General features: G+C 40.4%; 1 protein-coding gene across 2 annotated transcripts in view; it reads left to right on the top strand.

The window, feature by feature from the left end:
- Positions 1–20,109, top strand: part of lrp8 (low density lipoprotein receptor-related protein 8, apolipoprotein e receptor) — a 246,160-nt gene that overhangs the window by 45,817 nt on the left and 180,234 nt on the right. The window lies entirely within an intron of this gene.

The following is a 20,109-nucleotide window of genomic DNA, read 5'->3' as shown; positions in this document are numbered from 1 at the left end:
AGATGAAAATATGAAAGGAGAGGACAAGACAAAAAGGTAGAGCTGCATATTAGACAGAAGAATACAGCGAGCATAAAGACGTTTAGAAGCGATTGTGGCGGGATGAAGGCCACCGACTGGATTACAGATTTTATATTTAGGATTTGTGCACACAGCTTCAAATATATATCACTCTCTGGACTCTCTGTGAATATGAATTATTTCAAATATATTCAGTCTGAATTTACCACCACATACACAGTTAGTTTTTCATGGTAATAAATTGAATCTTTGAATCTTGTGTGCCTGGTGTTATATCAGGACAGGAGGCTTATATAATGAGTCCACTGAAGTTGGAGGACTGTGCTTTAAATCAAACATTGGCCCACTTAGCTGCTCAGCATGATTTTTATGCTGCTTTTGCTGGGTTTCTAAGATAAAATGTGTTTTGAGTGTTAGTTTTATTCTTACTTGTCCTAACTTTGATGAACGAGAAATGTGTTTTGTAGAAAACCAAATTCATCTTTTTGCCAGAGGTTAAAGAAAGACTTGCTTTTGAAAAAAGCGGATGATTCAGTGTGACAACATCTGTTATTGACTTTTTCAGTAAGATGCATTTAATCTTAAAAGATGCACTAATGAGTATTTTTATATTATCACTGGCTCTGATTACTCAAATCTGTAAAGTGAAACGTGCAAGTTTCACATATCTGTGCAGTTCCCCTCAGCTCTACTAAGCATTTTAGTGTCTTTAGGCTCATTGTTTTCACTTTTTGAGCCACAACTTTAATGTTTTAGTTCACAGCTCTCATCAGCATTGTTTTAAGCAGCGGCAGGAAGCTGTTTTCAGTAAAAAAGCTCTGATAAACTCACTGAAACTGAAATTGTACTGGCATATTCAGTGTACACATATATTGCTCCGGGTGAGTACAACCCAGCAAAGGAAAGGAATTGATTCATCAAGCCATTGATTGTACACTAATAGATATTAGTGGTCTTTAGATTGATCATTTTAACATGGCAGCACAGCCACATAAAACCATGTTAAAAGAATACTGCATAATATTATTGTTTTCTGAATTCTGTGCGATGTACATGAAGAACCAAATGGCTCAACATTGCAGCTTGCGAGCTCTCAGCTCAAGTCTTACGTAGCCACTTAGATGACAGTGAACTGGATGAGACCCAGGAGGCTGTGTGAGTCATTTAGCTTTGGACCCATATCAAATGTGCATCAATCTGTCTATTAAAATTTATATGCAAAATGCAGTGCATTTCCTGCAGTGTGGCAGGAAGGCGCTGCAGCTCAGGCGCCGACAAACAGCTGAACTTTTCAGTGCAATAATAACAGGCTTTATGAAGAGGATTAATGGACATGTGTTGTGTTAATGATGATTGTTAATCTTCACCCCACTGTCCTGTCCCCAACACATACACAGACACACACATACCATACAGCCCCCCCCCCCCCCCCCCGTGTCTAATCACGGGGTATCAGTCTGTAGAGATTAGGTCGCACACACACACTAATCACGGGGTGTCAGATGGTCCATGTGGGGTCCTCCAGCTCTTTCTGTCTGTCTCTAACACTCGGTAATCCTGGGGTGTCGGGCAGTTAATGACTCAGTGGTTCGTGGGTTCAGTAATATTCAAAAATCCAGGCAACTGTTGATTAAAGACCAGTGTTTCCCTGCCTGTTTAACTCAAAGGTGGGCAGCCTTTGTATGATTGTGTGCCATATTTGCTTAAAATTCCAACAAACATACAAAGGCTTTTTTACCTTTGTGAAAGATTCTGATTAAAATATTGTATTAAATTGGTCTCATGTAGCACACTCTTATTTGTTGCCAATGTGTAATTGATTTATTTTACATAAATATTTGAATAGAAAATAATTGCAGTTTTTTCACTAGCTTGTGACCCAGTAACTCCAAATCAAGATCAAAACATATTCTCACATTACCTTATTTTGTTGGATTTTAGTGTTTGTATTTTATATAATTTTTCTAAATTGTTTTATTTCTTCTTTTTTTTTTTATCAGACTTCAAGTTCTTTCATTCTCTTCTTAAATCAAAGAAATAGATGGGAAATAGGGCTGCAACAAACAACAATTATGATTGCAATTAGTAATCAATTATTGAAATGATTGACTAATAACCCAAAAAAGTCTATTCCGTAGTTTGAATTTTTTTACCTGACACAGACAGGTTTACGTATTGAAGGAAACCCCAGATCGCGACAGTGATCAGTTAAAATTACCAGAGTTTTGCAAATTGAAGGTTCATGACCGGGAGAGAGGAACACAGCTCCAAAAACAGAAAATCAGTTCATGGCAGCTCATGTTTTAATTGTGTCGGATCGTCACTAATAAATGTTTGTTTGAGAAACACTGACGATCAAGTTCTATTTTTGTCCTTGATTCTGGACTCCTGCATGCAGGTATAGACAGAGCTGTCTTGGCTTTTAACTACAAGCTAGCTAACAAGCTATCTTACTGAGGTGAGTCCTGAGTCCTGCATCGTTCACATGTCCAGCGTGCCACCTCTCCAGATGTTTGTGCATTACTGTTGTGCTCCCATGATGAGCAAGGTCCGCTGAGGGCAGAATTTGGCCGTTTTGCTATGGTTTGTTTACCTGTCGCTTCCCAGTTGCCATTGTGCGTGTGACCCTCTTAGCAGAGATGAGAAGGAATGTGAAGACGGCTCACTCGCCACTTCTGTTAGCTCTGGAAAAAGGATGTTTAGTTCTACAGCGTTCCAAACAGGTGTGATAATGTGAAAAAGTGAAAGTGAAATGTGCACAGACTGATTGCACGAACTGCAGTGTTTTTATCTTGATTCCTGTGTGAAAATGTCATTTGTGACAATCTTCGTTTTATTTTGATCTTTTTGTTCCGTCTTGGTATAACATTTAAATCCATGTGGTCATTTTGTCGCTTAAGCGCACTGTGAACACTGCGCATGTTCACCCAGTGAAAAACCCAGAGACACAGAGATGATCTGCAGAATTCTGATGTGGAAGAGTTGATTAAGAGTTGATAATCATAATGATGAGAAAGTCGTCTTTGTTTGAGGACTGACTCTTTTCCAACAAGTTTCTTTGTTCTCTTTCCTGAGGGATCCAGTGTAGGACTTCTGTGAGAATATTAAAAGTGAAATTGTTCCATGTGGTTCGTTGCTCTTTGCACCTCCAGTGCACATGGCACCACATCCCCTCCCCGCCCTGTACCACTACCTTTTGATGATCCGCTCATGCAGTTAATACATTCTGACCTCTATTATAACGTCTGACACACCACTCAGCAACTTTTTTATCCTTTAACCTCAGGGTGGGTAAAACCTTCTTCTCTGTTTCTCTTCCTCTTCTTTTATTGCTGTGCGCCCGTCTCTTAATCTGCTTGATTGTAGTACAATAGTTGTCGATTTATGATGCTTTGTATCATAGATACCCCTGCAGGGCTCAGCTGAAAGGTTACGCACGCATGCATGGTCATTTCTATCTGCAGCACCTGGACACTGTGGTGTAATGATGATGGATTTCAAGGCTGAAGTGTGCATATACACTGTGTAAGTGTGTATGTTAACATCTAACAGAAAGAGCACACAGATTGTGCCTCATAACAAAATATTGTACTTACAACAACACAGATTGATGAGATGAATAGATAAAAGTGATTATCTCGTATTGGTTCCCCTTATTAAATCTTTTCCACATTATGAGACAATCAACATGTGAGTAGAACAACTCAATATCAGAGACATTCTTCCAACATTTATACTTTCATTGAACATTTTTCTGGCTTTCACTATTCCTTGTAATATATTCAATTGTACTAAAGCTGCAACAACTGATCAATTTGATTGTTCATTAGAAAGAAAATTACTTGCCAACTATTTTGATAATTGATTAATTGTTTCAGTCATTTTTCAAGCAAAAATATCAAACATTTGCTGGTTCCAGCCTCTCAAAAGTGAGGATTTGCTTATTTCTCTTGTCATTTATGATAAAAAATGAAAAGTCCATGGTTTTTGGCTGTTGGTTGGACAAATTAAGCAATATGAAGGTGTGATTTTGGGCTCTGGGGGATTGTGATGAGCATTTTTTTCACAGTTGTTTGACAATTTATAGACTAAAAGTGTAATTGATAAATTGGGAAAATAATCATTAGACTAGTCATAATTTGCAGCTCTAAATTTGACTGGTGAATCCCGTGTCCTCTCTTTTCCTTGTTACTTTCTTGCCACTGGTCTGTAGTGCTGACTCCTGTGAATCAGGCCTCCTCCTCCACCAGAAAACGTGATCAGTCAAGAACAGACTGTGCTGAGCATTGCTAAAATTAGAAATGTTTTTAAGAGATAAAATAAGTTTCACCAATAAGCAGCTAATACAAATTTCTCTCCTGAGAATCTTCTTTAAAGTCTCGCACCTGCATGGTCTGCAGTGCTGACTCCTGCAGAACCAGACTGCGCTGTGATCAGTCAAGGTCAGAGTGGGAGCCCCTCTACCTCTCATGCATGGCTAAACACCCAGGTCCTCTCTAGTTGGCTCATATTTGTCCTCTGCCTGACCAAAATCCAATTATTCATATCCTTGATGAATGGTGGGAGGACCTGGGCCTGGAGATCCACCCCAAATTCATATTCAGTGACTTAATAAATGAAAGAGAGAATGTCACCATTAAAACATTGGTGTTGTGAATTACTTTGGTAGTTTATCACAGCATATCCATGGATAGGCATGAGCTGGAGAAAAAAAAACACTCAGTAGGGTTGTTCTGATGCAAATACCAGTACTGGAAAACGCCTCTGATGTTTGAGTATCGGTGACCGATGCATGATCTGACACCACCAAATTTAGAGAAATGCCAGCTGTAGCTCAGCATCAGATTAAGTGGCAAAGTTTGCATCAGTGTAGCCAGTTTCGGGAGGAGGAATAATCCAGAGGATTGTTTTATTTCCTAGTCCAAGTTTCTCCTGGAGTTGCCGACCTTGGAGGAGCTAAGGCCGATTCTGCAAACCTGATTTACTAAATTACTGACTGATTGATCAATATCAATACCATAAGTAACTAGTGTATACTGTATTTTGTACACATAATCAGTGTGTGCACTAGGGTTGGGTGATTGGACGACTATATTGTCTATCGATGATGGGCTGAATCCATCGCTGATTGCCAATTTTTAGGGTGATATTTGTCATTTTATTTTGCTAATGTAATAGTCTGCAGAGCGTCAGCCTCTGCTCTGCACCGGTTAGAGTCCAGCTGCGTTTTTTACTGCAACATGGCCGACCTTTGGAGTGATGACGCGCCGTGAAAACACCATAAAGATGCTGTTACTTCTTATTGAGCTGTTCTTCATTTGTGATTATGAACTGGAAAACAAAAGAGACTCTTTACAGACTTGATTGAACTTTTTTTTTCAGCACACTGGTGTTGGATTAGCACTCTGTATTGGCCTATAAGCAAGGTTCAGGTATTGCAATATCTCCAATGATAAGTATCAGTATTTCTGTGTGTAAACAGCTCCATCAGATGTTTTTTTAATCATAAAGTAAGCTGTCAAAACCCTTTCTGTAGATGCATTTGCATTGCCTTTGAACTAAAACCTGAAACTGAAACAAACGGCCAATTGACTTTTTTATAAACTTCCCCTTGTTGTTTCCGCTCAGCTGCTGTCTGTTTTTTTTATGAGATTACAAGAGAAAAATATGAATCGAAAGGATTTCCTCTTTATGAAAGCGAAAACAGACACCAGCTGCTGAAATGTCAGCTGGAGAAACTAGGAGAAAGACAGCAGATAGACACACACCATTACACACAGGTGGTGATACACGCAGAGGCACTCATAGGCAAATCAGACCCGTGTGTATCCCCAGACGCCGCTAATGATGCTGCGGGGACATGCTGATGGAGCCCTCCCCCGAGGAGAGAGGGAGACGGAGTGGGAGAGTCGGCGTCTTTAAATCGTGACAGCGACAGAAAGCCTTTGTGCGTCAAGCGAAAATGTCAGCATCTTTGTGCGTAGTTTGCTGTTGAACCACCGTTACACAACTTAAGAGAGAGAGAGAGAGATGAGGGCTTTATATTTCAACTTCCTTCCTCTGCTTCTCAGGTCAGGGCTGTTATGACTTGGCCTTGAAGCCTCGAACTACTTCAAACATCTGAAGTGAAGAGAATGAAAGAGCAAAATAAATAAAAAAATCTTGATTTCATAACATGGAAGTCTGTCCAAAAAAAAAAAAAAAAAGTAAACAAATGCTGGCACAAAGTTACTTTTTTTCCCCTCCAAAGTTTGTTGAGATGAGGAAGTTATTTTTAAAAACTCTTTTGGCCTAGAAAGCAGAGTCTGGGGAATATATGCAGCTGCTTTTCTGAGAATTAAAATCAGTATATAAATCCTGAAATACCTTTAAATAAGAACACGCTCAGTCTTAATCTGCTCTGTGTCTTCAGGTCAGTACTTCGAGGTCGATCAGTTGCATAGCTTTTGGGCTATTTGTCTTTTGTTGTTTACATGTATATTTACTGTCCATGTATTATATCTCATGACTTGCTGCTGCATAAGAATTCCACAGTTTTGGATCAATAAAATGCTATCTGTCTATCTATGTTTCTTTGACCTGTTTGTGTCAGTGAAATGTGGAATATGCTTTTTTCTCCCCACCGATCTCCCACAAAGCTTTGATCGATTGCTTCGATGATTCAATCTTTTTTCTTTTTTTTTTTTGCAGTTCAGTGTAGGGCTGGGCAATGTAGCTAAAATGAAACATTTTATTGTGATAAATCTGTCAGTAGATACTGATAATTATAGATAATTTTCCTGCTCTTGTGCTGAAGTGGCTGACAGCGCGTCACCTGTGCTCCATTTCTGTCACACTTCTCTGTTTCCATCACAGTTAGTTTTGTCGTTGACTATAAAGTTTTCAGCCTGACATGCTGTTGAGTTGCTCTTTGCACAATGACAGCTAAAGAGCCGAAACTTATTTACCAACCATGTTTCGCTGTCTTACCGTAGCTTAAGTTTATTGACGATTCCCCTTATTTCCTATTGACATGTTACCCCCATGCATTTTTGTAAGGTTCTATCTATTTTTATTTACAGGATTTCTGTATTTTTCATCTTTTTCATCTGAGTTTTAGGCTTTAAAATGTCTAAAAATGTCTTAAATACAATTTTGACAAATCAGAACTGAGTGTATTATAAAGTTAATGTTACATTTATAAAGTTGGATTAACTTTAGTCTCGCTTATAAATGTTTTTGGGAAAAATTTGTATTGACCACGCTGTAACAACTACAATACAAAACCACCATAGGCTCAGTTTTTCCTTTATATCCTTATGGAGATGAAATAGGTATTAAAGTGTGCAAAACAGCCTTAAAATGGGTTAAGTTTAGCTACAATTCATTTAATTTTCTGACTGTCAAAACAAACCAAAAAAAGCCAGTTGATTTGAAGGATCTCAGTCGACAGAGGGGTCTCTGGCTGATTCAGGGGGCAGCTCTGGTAGATGCCCGTTTTGTTCGGACTTGAAACCAGGAACACGTTTTAGCTTTTCAGAAAGACGGATGAAAGGAACATGTGCGAGAATACCTGCTGAGTTACAGATTGGCTTCAAGTGGAACAGCAGACTTCGGCTTCCTAATAAAGTTACTTGGAACATTACAGGGAAGCTGTACTTGTGTGATTCCTCTGCCTGGAGCATGAATCAATGGATAACAGTTAAAAACACAGGCAGCTCAGTAATGGTTTCCTTTACTGCAGTCAAGTGTGTCTGAAGAAGTTTTTCTTCATTGGGACAAGTTTTTCATCTTATAGAGCATCTTCAGGTCCTTCATGCCGCCTGTCAAACGCTGTATGAATATTACAGTGTCAATGTGATTCAGGTGGATGATATGTGCTAGTGTTGTTCAGGGTAAGCTCTTGATTTATCACAGTTGTGTGTCTGTTGTGACACAGGTATGTCTTTGCTCTCAGCTTGAAGGTTCCCTAAAAAACCATTTACACAAATTGCATTAGCCTGAAGAGCAAATTACTGGTTCAACAGCACAGATAGGTGGCAGCAAACAATTATTTGTATTTAAAATGATTTTTTTATGCCATTTTGCTGTTCAGAGATAACAATTATCTACATTGATTTCTCCATTCACAGCAGCAGCAGCAGCATTTAAAATCAAGAAAGAGCAAAAGCAAACTGCAAGACATTTGCCAGTGCAAAAGGTACTTGTGTAAATACAGCTTTAATGAGCTAAAACGATTAGCAGATTCATTTACTCTTTTGGAAAGAGAAGAATTAGTCAATGACTGTTTTGATGACGCAATTACCGACCATTTTCTGAGCCCAGCTTTTCTGGTGTGAATATTTCATTGCTTTTCCCTCAGTCAGAATTAACCAGTTGGATCACAGAGGAGTTGCTGTTAATTTTTCAATTGCTAGCTTAATCAGAAATGTATTTGATAGTTGTTTCCAGCGAACACTGTAACTGCTGTGGAGCTGTGATAAGCACCGCGCTGCTACATGTGTGTGGCTGATGTAGAGCTTCTGATCGATCTTATTATCACAGAAATGACTCTAATTTGAAAAGACCTGTCCCTCCTATCTGTATATCTATATCTATTTGCACATATAAAGCATGTGACGAATGAATGAATGAATGCAAAGGTCAGAAGCAGGGCTCGGATTTAAACTATTGGATATCCATTATACCGATATCCATCCCGCTCACTGATCCGGTGAGTGCTGTTGATGAGATACATTGTTATGAGTTTAGTCATTTTATTTTCCTGTCGCTGCCTGTCGCTGCCTGGCATGGAATCAATCTATAGAGGAAGAAAGAGAGCAGCTGCCATTTTATTATTTAGTATCTGGCAATAGTTTTTATAGCTGTATATTACGTTATATATGAAATGAGCGAATATGTTACCTGTGCTTGCATCAGACTGGGCTGATTTAATGGCTTTGTGAGTCTGAAATGTGTCCCAGGTGCAGCCAAACACACATGTTGAGGTGGAGAGAGACAGCGGGATACCAAAGCTCAGTGCACTCATCCATGGCAACAACGCCACAGGAGCTTCATGTGCCACCACCACGCAGCTAAAATCAGTTGTAACGGGCTCTTCCTGGTGGGGCTTTGCATCTGCTGCATGGAGCATTTGAAAGCGGCGTTGCGGAAAATCATCTTCAAAATATTACTGGAAATATGTTTATCCTGAGCACGAGCAAACTGTAAGACAAAGACAAAGCCCAGAGATTCCCTGGCAGGATCTGCAAAATGCAATGGAGTGAAATGAAACTTTTCCTCCGTATCACATTAAACACAAGTCTCGAACACTTTGCTGATAATCCTCTCTTTTCCCTCCATCTCATTTCGAGTGCGCCGGCCAAATGACCTCTGTTGAGAATATTGATTTGAATGGGAATGCCTGTTTGAGCCTTTCTAAATCTGTGGGCTCACCATCCGTGCAAGAAAATAACACGCTGTTCTGTCGCTCGCTGTGAAAATGTCATTACACCAGCTGTCTCGGGCCCAATGCCCACCGCAGCCACTCAGCTGGCTGCTGAAACTCTCAGAAACACACTCCAGCACTCACACACACACACACACACACACACACACAAAATGACACAGAGCTGCATCGTGGGAGGATTTCTAATAAGATGTAATGCTGATATTCCTACCATCTACAGTAAGTGGAGTCATGATGATAAATAATATGTAATAATGTAATAATATGCATTAAGGCTGCAGTTTTAGTTTGGGGAACTCAACATCTGCTGCTCGTAGATAGAGATGTCTGGTCCATAAACACTATCACATCTGCTTAATATGACTAATGGATTAGATTAAGCCGGGATGATATGCATGTAGTGGATGTATGTGTGTGTCTTGGGATGGGATGGGTGGAGAAGAGAGAGAGAGAGATTGTGTTTGTAAGCATTTTCATTGCCCCAGAGTGTGTATGTATGTATGTGTGAGAGTCTGCGTGCACGCATGTGCAATAAATCTGCATTAATTAGACGTGAGAAAAAATTCAGCAGCCCAAGATTTGGCAGACAAAATGTGATGTATGCATCACAAAGTTGGGAAACGAGTCAAGTAAATAATGGCGTCTTTTTATTTTTGTAATTCCAACAACTTCCTGAGTGGATTTCTAACATAATGCACTTTTCGTGTTACAAGGTGTAAATCTCAGGGGACAGAATGACTATTAAAGTTTTTTTTTTAGATGGGAGGATGTTGGATGAAGGAGGATGTTACACACTGTTACACATCAGGTGGCATTATTGTGTAACATGAAAACACAAAAAAGTTGGGCTTTGTTCTTCAATGTGTTCATGAGCTTTTAAGTTGTAATGTGGAAACAACATGGACGCTACATTGCACCGATCGAGCAGCTCAGGACCGGAAATCTGAGAGTTCTGAGCTTGGCTGGTCAGTGTCAGATATTCGATTCTGTACCGGTCAAATTTCCATGTGACACTGACAAAAATATTCAACAACAGCCTTATTCAACAGCAGTGTCATCAGCATTAACAGGAGCGATAGACTCCAAGATCCGGATAAAGAGAAGATCAATACGGAGCAGCTGAGAAGCTGACGGTGTTACGAAACAACTGTAAACTTTCTAGCCCTTCAGGCTAACTCGAGCTAGCAGCATACTGCGGTTCACACACAGACTAGACTGACAATTAAAATCTCAAAAAAAAAAAAAAAATCTCTTATTGAAGAATGGAGAACCTGTGTTGACCATGTCTGTCTGCACATTTCATCGAGACTCGCGTAACTTCTGCTTTTTGCTTTTCCTCACTGCAAATGATTACCACAGCAAGTTATTGCAGGTTGGTTGCACCACGTCAGACTCCGTTTTGGTTTCATCTTCAGCTTCTCCCACAAGATCAAGTAAGATAAAGTTCCCCATGGGTGCTCATGAGGTAATGTTCCCTCTGGTGCATAATCTTACTAATATAATTTGGCCTGGCAGTAACCTGGAGCAGCTTTGGAGAAAATGTTTCAGTTATTTGTCAGCGTTTTATTATAAACATATAATTTCATTTTCTATTAAACAAAAGTTCCAAACAAGTTTGTGCATTCTGTCAATTATAATTCTTACAAAGAAAGGAAATCAGAAATGGCAGATCAGAAAAAAAAACAGGGAATTCATCTGTAGTTGTTGTTGCTGTAATTGTAGCGTCTAATTCTCCGGTGTTCCCCAAAGCTCAAGGTGAAATCCTCAAATGTCTTATTTTGTCCACAACACAGGCACTGAGTTTACCGTCACAGAGGACTAAAGAAACCAGGGAATATTCACATTTGAAAAGATTAGAAACGGAAATCAGAATTTGGACATTTTTTTTCCTTCAGAAATGACCCAAACTAATAAATCAATTATCAAAATAGTTGGTGATGAATTTAATAGTTGATTAATAATTGATTACTTGATAAATTGTTGTAGCTCTAATTTGAATGTACGATAGATCAAACATTCTGAGAAGACCTGATGTCACAACAAAGAAAATAAATCATTCTGCACACCTTTTTTGCTGTTAATCACTTATAAAAAAATGTGAAAATGTGATCAATCTGATCCAATTCATCCTGCAACATTAGACTGTACCTTCTTTTTGAAATCTTGGGGTAATCAGAAGAAACATTCCAACATTTTGGGTAATACAGCTGTTTGCCCTCTGACCTGCGGTCAAATGAGGAGATCAATATCAATTGAATATCTGTTGTCTAGACGAAAGTGGACGTGTTCAGCCTACATATAAAGAATACAAAGAAATACAAACCTTTCAAGACACCAAACATGCATATTTCCCCCCAAAATGTCTTCCTTGAACACATGAATTTGTGTTGTTTAAAATAAAACCTGATCTGAGTAGCGCAGTTTCCATCCCGCACCCCTCAGGGGCGTTCTGATCCAATGATGTCTGATGTTCAAAGTGCAGATGAGATTTTAGAGCAGCTTTCACTTTACTTCAGTCACATCATGGGCGGCTGTAAGAGAAAATAAAGAGAGAAATGGAGTAGATGAGAGCATAATGGACCATGAACAAGACTTAAACTCACAACATCATGAGTAGATGTGGTGTATATCCGTCTGGTCTGCTGCACCTCAGCTTCCCTTTTTTTTTTTTTTTCTTGCGGCAAAGATTCCTCAGGCGATTTAGAAATGACAGCGTCTACAATCCTCAGAAGCCCCTGAGCAGTGAGCGAGGCTTTATGCATGATAGCCTTTGTTAGCCACTGTTACAGTAGGTGTGTGAGTGTGTGTGTGTGTGTGTGTGTGTCTTAAGTGGATGCCCTGGAGTTGTCACATGCTGTGGGCTTATCTGCTCTCATCCTCGGCACTGTTTTCTCTGTCGCTCTCTGTTACTTGATCAGTCTTGTGTGACTTGAGAAAAATCAGAGAGCTGCGTTTTAAAGAATGACACTGGTTTATTACAACTTGTATCTTACTTTTCATACTTTAAGCAGTTATTAGTGGTAATAGCAGCATCGCAGTGAGCAAGTTAATTGCTGAGATCTGGAAACGTGATTACAGCACTAAGAAATGGCTGCAGGGCAGGAAACACAAGCAGTCAGATGATCACACACGTTTTGAACAAACCCGACAAGTGAGCCAACGTCACCTTGGGCACCGTTTTATGAACCAAACAAGCAACAGTCCAACCGCCATCCCTTGGCTTCACAAATATTTCCACTTCTACTCTGAACTGGGGTGTCGGAGTTCAGGGAGAAAAAGTAAGATCGGTGCATCCATACAAATATAAGTCAGTTTACGGTGATAGAGGCCTGAAGAAGCCAGAAACTATTCACATTTCAGAAGCTGAAATCAGAGAATTCAGACATTCTTTTTAAATTAATGTCATGTCAATATCTGATCAATGTAATAAGTTGTGTGTTCTTGCTGATAATGATCCAGCGTATCGGATCTACTTGAGCCAAAGGAAAATACTTCACACAAAATGTTGTGAGCATGAATCGCAGTGAACAGACAGACTTCCTGGTTCAAGATACACATCTTCAAGTACTAAAATAAAGCGTCACAGATACAAAGTGTTTTAGGGAGCGATTGTGAAAACAAGACGGGGGCATCCCGCACTGTGTGGCACACATTTGTATGCAGTCTGCTCTCAAAGTGAACACGCTGAGAATCCGAACCCCTGAGGATGCCTCGCTGGAAGGATAACAGTCATTATGTTATGAAATATCTGCATTTACGAGATCTAAATTTAAGTGCAGCTGCTTACTGTGGCTAATGGGTTTCAAGAGATGGAGAGAAATGCAGGTCACAGTGCTACCCCTCCCTTTGCGTGGATTCCTCTCCTTTACTTGCCCCAATTACCCAAGTGTGGTCTGGCATAATGACTTATCACCAAGCCTGTAGAGAGGGAGGGTGTGCAGAGAAGAGGGGGAAGTGACAGAGGGAGAGAGGATGAGAGGGAGATGAGGTGTAAATGATCTCTGTCTCAGTGCAGCGTCGCTTGTTCCCCCATCATACCTCTCACCTACTTTCTTCCATTGTACACGCCTGTAGACTCGGCAGGGGGTTTTCACTCGCTGCTTGAGGCCCATGTTCGTTCGTTGAGACGTAACGCATCCATACACACTGTATTAGTTGAATCGCTTTAGCTGCCAGTACTGTTTCCACAGATCCAATGTGAAAGTTCACCTCCTGCCCCGTCTTTGCCCTTGTATGATCTTATCTTCCCTTTCTGCCCTCTAGGCTTTGGGTACCCCCCCCACCCCCCATTTCCATCAGTTTTATCCTCAACCTAGTTCTACTTCTCCTCTTCCTGCTTCTGTTATCTCTGATTTGTCTTTTTTTTCCTGCACGTTTTAAAATGGTATCAGTGACACTATCAGTGTGTTTCTTTCTAATGGCAGCAAGGGAAATTATTATTTTTTGTCTGTTTAATTGGCTGAGAAAAAGCAGGTCATCAACCTTGTGAATAAAGTCATCGGTCTGTAAATAACTCTCACTACAACATCAAAGACATATGCCTCAAGCCCACACACACACACACACACACACACACACACACACACACTCATATACCTTTAGGCCACTTTACTTTAACCCCTTGTCTCCTGTGGATTGCTGCCATTTGTTAGCTAAGTGCTCCTTTGTTCAGCAGCAATTAATTATGAAAAGGGATCAATTGAATTGTTCGGCTCCCCACTGCCGGCAGAGTGAAAGCATACCTCTAATTGTCACGACTGTCCAAAAGCTCTGCAGGGAAATTCAGCTTCAATTCTGCAACCGTTGTCGTAGAGCTTCCCTTTAATGTCGATTGTCCAGTTGGGTTTTGTCCTACATGAATGAAATGATCTGAAGTGGGATTTTTGAAAAGTATCTTTTGCAGTTTAAAAGTAATTTTGTAGTTGGAAAAAGTTTTTAGCATCAAGACTTAGCATCAAGACAAAATGATGATGAATTCTGCACTCTCTGTAACGCAATGTTTAAAGTCTGATTGATTCAGTATTAGTATTATAAAATGATACTTACATGATGATAAAAACAAATGATATTGCAAGCCAAATTTCAGCAAAAAGCAACATATTCCTGCAGGATGCTGGTTTATTGTGACTGCCTTAATAATTGTGTTTTACTGGACTTTATTGAAGCATACTGTCATAAGCAAAGTGCTTCTTTAAGGTAGAGGGTAGTGTGCAAGTGAAGGAGAGCGAGCGTCAGACTGCCAGTGCTGCTGGCAGAGCAGAAAGTTACAGGTTACGGTGTGTCAGTTAATTAATGTTGCCGCTTCTGAAGATCCAGAAAAGTCTTGTCTGATGTTTTCCAACTGCTGGAAAAGTGAAGGGGGTTAGTCCTGAAGTAAGCTGAGCAGGAAAGGCTAATGTTAAGTTGTGTTACAGACTTTTCATATTAAGATTGTTTGTCTGCAAGTCAGCCAAAAAGACTGTGGCGACATTAAGTTTTTTTTTTAGACGTTAGAAAGCTCCCTGCAGATCCTTGTTGGACACCAGCTGATTTCACAGGCTGAGTTGTCCCTGTATCTTATAAACTGATGTTGCTGTGTTAAAATGATAGTGTTCCCCCCTTTAAGATTTAGATGCACTTCAGGTGGTGCAGTTTATATATAAAACACATATCTACAACTGGTGTTATTATGAGGTAGAGCTACAGACAGTAAACTTTTTATAAGTCTGATGTCATAGCATCGCCAGGTAAATTTTATGTGGTGCTTCAGGCTGTTATTTAAGGTCCACAGGTCCATTAAACTGGCCACTTAAAAGCACGTGAAACATTTTTCTCTCACTTGTCAAAATCACGGACGAAATGAATGGCTATTGATTTGTGTCTGCAACAAAACTGCGTTTCAGAATAAAGACGGTAGAAGCTGTTCAATTAAAGATGCACTTTATGTAAAGTTCCTATGCATTTTTAATGTTCTGGGATACTTTATAGTTTCAGCTATGGAGGTAAGTTTAATGGCTGTACAGTGGTGCATTTGCTCAGTGTGCTGTGGGGTTGTTATACGAGGAGCATTATATTACAGATACATAATTTCAGTGGCTGTAAAGTGGCGTTGTTTGCCAAGCTGGTGTCTACCTTACCACCGGCGCTGTGTGAAGATTTGGGGAGTGATATCAGTGTGTTTATAGATGTGACAAGAGTGCTCCTGGCCGCTTAATAGCAGCACTTATTGGGTGTCTGCACATTACCACCTTGGAAGAATAGCTCTTTAGAAATGCGTTAAAGAGAGCTGTCACTCCGAGATGGAGGTGGACAAGACGGAGCTGGACGCGGCGTCGCGGTAATAATGATGAACGATGCACCTAAACTGGCCTCTCAGACTCTATTATTGCACACACCCAACAGCGTCTGGATATTTCAACATGAGCATCTCACTTAGCCCGCGCTATCTGATGTGATGATATTCAGGGTGTCAGTCTGCACTCATCCATGCATGGATTCATTTATTCGCTGAGAGGCAGCGTTAAAATATTAGCATATTTTTCTCCTGTGTGGCCATGAAGGAGAGGCCCGTGTCTAAAAGTGTTCTCTGGGTGGAAAGGACTGAGCAACAAATCCCTTGCCTCTCATACTGCTTCTGATGCATAAAACTCAGCTGTATCAGTTTTTTTTTTTAGGTGAATTGAAGGTTTGCTATATTCCACGGTACCAGATAAGTTTGAAAGCCATGGGTAAATTGTGTGTTCTTCAAAATAAAGATTCAGATAATCGATGTGTGTAATTCCCACGAAACTATATCAGTCTAAATTAAAGCAGTTTTTCTCACAGGTACCTGACACCATCATTGTCATCAGTGTGTAAGCAGAAGGTTGGTAATAGTGGGTAGGAGATTCTTTTCCTTTACTTTCTATATGTAGCTAATAAGGGTGGATAAATAACTTTTTGAGTGCTGATTCAGTGGTTCTGTATCCTCCAACATTCTGTGTCTAATCCCACCTCTGATTATCATATCCCACATCATCACAGTTTGCTCAGTGTTGCCTCACAGCCAGACGGCCCTGGGTTCAAACCTGCTGTCACCTTTCTCTTTGAATATCGCACGTTCTCCAATAATCTCACCATTTTCTTTCATGCATGACTGTCAGTGTGTCAGTTAGCCCATGTGATTGACTGGCTACCTGTCCAGGGTGCACAAGGTCTCTCGCTTTATGTTTGCTGGCTCTACATGCAGCTCTAACCAGGATAAGTTGGTGCAGAAGATGGATAGACGATTCCATTTTACTGTTCATGTCGATTGGTGAAAGAAATCCATCAAACATAACTTTAAATTTCTGTATCTCTGAGTGAGAGCGAGTGTGAATCCTTCAGCTACATGTCACAAGACATTTTGTTGAGCCATTTAGTTCTCGATCTTTGGATTTATTAAAGGAATTTTGGAAAGTATGCTTATTTAAGATCAGGTAAATACAGCAACAAGCTACAGACGGTGGCTAGTTAGCTTAGCGTAGCTCAAAGATTAGATGCAAGAGTAAACAGGCAGCTTGGTTCAGTCCAAACTGAGGATGAAATGATGAAACAACACAGTAAAATTACTGACGGTTAGTATTACCATTTCAAATTTTAATTAGCATTAAAATCGCATTTGCCTGCTGCTCTTTGCAAAACTTGTGGTAAATCCTGTCCAGCAACATCCAAAGTTAGTAACAGTCTTGCAGGTGCTGCAGCAACATGGGTTTGTTTTGTGTCAGTGAAAGCACCGACATCACAAAGGACATGAAGCCTTTTTCAAAGCATTTAGAGGCTCTTAAGATAAAATTTGGTGAACTTGCTCCAACATGTTTTTCAGCACTTTTTGAACATTTTCTGCACATTTTGATAATACCACAATACAATACTGATAGTTTTTTTTGGTAGAAATGTGATACAAAACCATCTCCAGTCTAAAGATAACAGAATCCAGCCACCAGCGTCTCTAAAACTCTTTAATTAACATGTTTTTGTGTTAAACAGCACGCTGTGGTTTTTACAGGAGTTATGCACAGGACTATTTCTTGACTGTGGGCAGTTACAGAGCGCACTTATCCTTCAAAATTCTTCATCTCTTGTCCAAATTCTGACAGTCAAGTAAAAAAGAACATCACTCCACAATCTGTGAGGGTTTATGGGAGCTTTCTCATTGTCCAAGTGGCCTTTGACAGCAAAACCCCTGACCTGTTCTCCGCTCTCGTGTGCCCATGTTGAGCATCACACCACACCGAGGCAGCAGAAGTCAGTGGAAACTAGCCCTGCTAAGCAGCCATCGTGGCTTCTATAATTTACCCCCGACATCTCAACCTTGCAGAGTTCTGACTGTCAGGGTCTTTTCTGCTTGAGTGGAAGTTGATGAAATTATCATTCCCTTTCCCGCCCACATACACCTCAACCTGATCCCCTTTTCTGGTGACAGTGTTGACTCATGGCTTTCTTGGTTCGCTACTCCCTTTGCAATGACAGCTCTTTTTTTTAGGTGCACTATTTCAAGCTGAATTTTGAATCTTCCTTGCTTTCCAGCTGAAATTTAGAATCCTCATCCCACCTTGTTCATATGCTGCATTTTTTTCACTAAGGATGCATCTATAATGCTGCATATGCCTGACACCTGTGAAACCCACCACTTCATGGGCGAAAATTAGGATTTTCTAGTGTGTTATTTCTGACGTCGACTTTTTAGGGAACAGGCTTTCATCTCCTTCTACTAGAAATTCTTCCTAGCTGGTGGCTTTTCCCAGGCCTTACAAGACAAGGATCTGTAAACAGCGCGAGAGCAGCTGAAGTGGTGGGCAGTCCTGCTGGTCAATGGGCAGACCACAATGACTCTGGCACACAGGACGGTGGAGGGTTTCTTTCTTTCTTTCTTTCTCTCTTCCCTGAATGTCTTTCTTGCTTTCTCATTATATTCTGTCTCTCTCTACTTTCTGCTCCTCTCTCCTCCTTCTCCCCCCCCCCTCCTCCTTCCTTCCTTTTAACTGAGAATGAAGGCTTATGAAGGCAATGACCCCAATACCAGTTCGCCAGGGACGAAGAGATGAATGGCAGCAAATGAAACACAAAGACCTCCCTGCCCTGCTCAAACCACACACACTGTAGCGCACAGGATGAACTTCCAGACAAAACATCTACTTACATCCCCAAGCACACCTGGGGTTTCCTTTGAAACCATGTGTGTTTGTGTGTCACAGCAATAGTATGTGTAAAAGGACATGGCCCTGTCCTTTTCACATCCAGCCACACAGCACTTTCTGATTTCAAAGCCCGGTAGTAGTTTGTAGAAGGCGACCAGATCATGGCATGCAAAACTCAGAGTATGTGATGTGATAGTAGCATTAAAATGTGATAGAGGCACCAAATCTGGGATTTTGTGGCCACTGGCTGTCTGCTCCCTCTGGAAAGCACCATTTTCTGCATAAGGAAACCTGTGTTTATTGCACCTTACATGGACACAGTGAGTAAACAAAGCTGCACAGACACTGTGAAAATTAAAGAGCAGCAGTGGTGAAATGCGAGCTTTCCAAGTTAACAATCCCAAATATAAAGCCTGGCTCACTAAATATTCAAAATGGGAAAATAAAGCTAGTTGTCAAATATGGTTAATAATCTACTGTCGGTTAGTTGTGCAGATAACAGAGAACTTTCCTCCATCATAAAGAGCAAATCCAAAACCAGCCTCACCGTTCTTCTTCTCCTGTAAATTGTACTAATGATCTGAAACTTTTTCATATACTAATGTGTGCATGTACACCACAATCTGCAGTCCTACACTGCAGCTTTAATCTCACACCCACTTGCACACTTTGAGAATGAGCGTGGGTGGTGGCGTGATTCCTGACAAGATCAAAGTGTACGCTATGTAAATTCTGAGAAATACAGAAAAACGTGTAATACTCAATTTAGCTACAGAAGTCCGGGGAATAGCTGCAAAGACCTCCTGTTGTGACCCTCGACTTTCCTCTTTGCAGAGTGATTAGAAACAGCTGCTTATTTTTAGTGATGGTGAAAAACTACAGGCTCAGAATAGCTGACAGATCCGGAGGGAAGACGCAGGTAGAGAAAAAAATATTTTGGATTTGGAGTTTAGCTGGTTAAAAATGACTTTTGCACATTAGAAGCAAGTTAAAGAATTATTTGTAATCCACAGTGTGTGTGACTGCTGTCTCTTTCGGTCATACACACACACACACACACACACACACACACACACACACCACAAGCTGCAGTAATGAAACCCTTTGCTGTCACAAGGGCTTAGACCTGTTTCAGATGGTTTCCTTTTATATTCCCCTTTAATAAAAACAGGATTACTGCATCCAGCCACAGCATAGAGCTATGATAGAGGCATGGCTCTGACAGACAGTTACATGTGGGGCTGATCCCAAGCCTCCAGAACAAGAGCAAAGCTTCGTGGTATTGATTTGACCATTTGGAGTCGGTCTTCAAATGGGCTTCTGTCTAACCTTAACTTCTATTTTGTGAAAGTGTTTTACAATGAATCAAGGAGCTTCAAAATGGTCACCTTCAGCTAAAAACATGACCCAACACAGCGCATGTTGATAACGGCTAAAAAGACAGAGCTTGTTCTTAAAGTGTCGAGAGCAATTATTTTATTTAAGCTTGATTGGAGCCTATTTAAAGGAGCATGCCACCCATTT

The sequence above is a fragment of the Lutjanus erythropterus genome, chromosome 7 (assembly GCF_056507025.1).
Source record: "Lutjanus erythropterus isolate fLutEry1 chromosome 7, fLutEry1.hap2, whole genome shotgun sequence".
Taxonomy (NCBI): Eukaryota; Metazoa; Chordata; class Actinopteri; order Lutjaniformes; family Lutjanidae; genus Lutjanus; species Lutjanus erythropterus.
The sequence above is the reverse complement of the archived record's forward strand: the minus strand, read 5'-3'. Positions and strand labels throughout refer to the sequence as shown.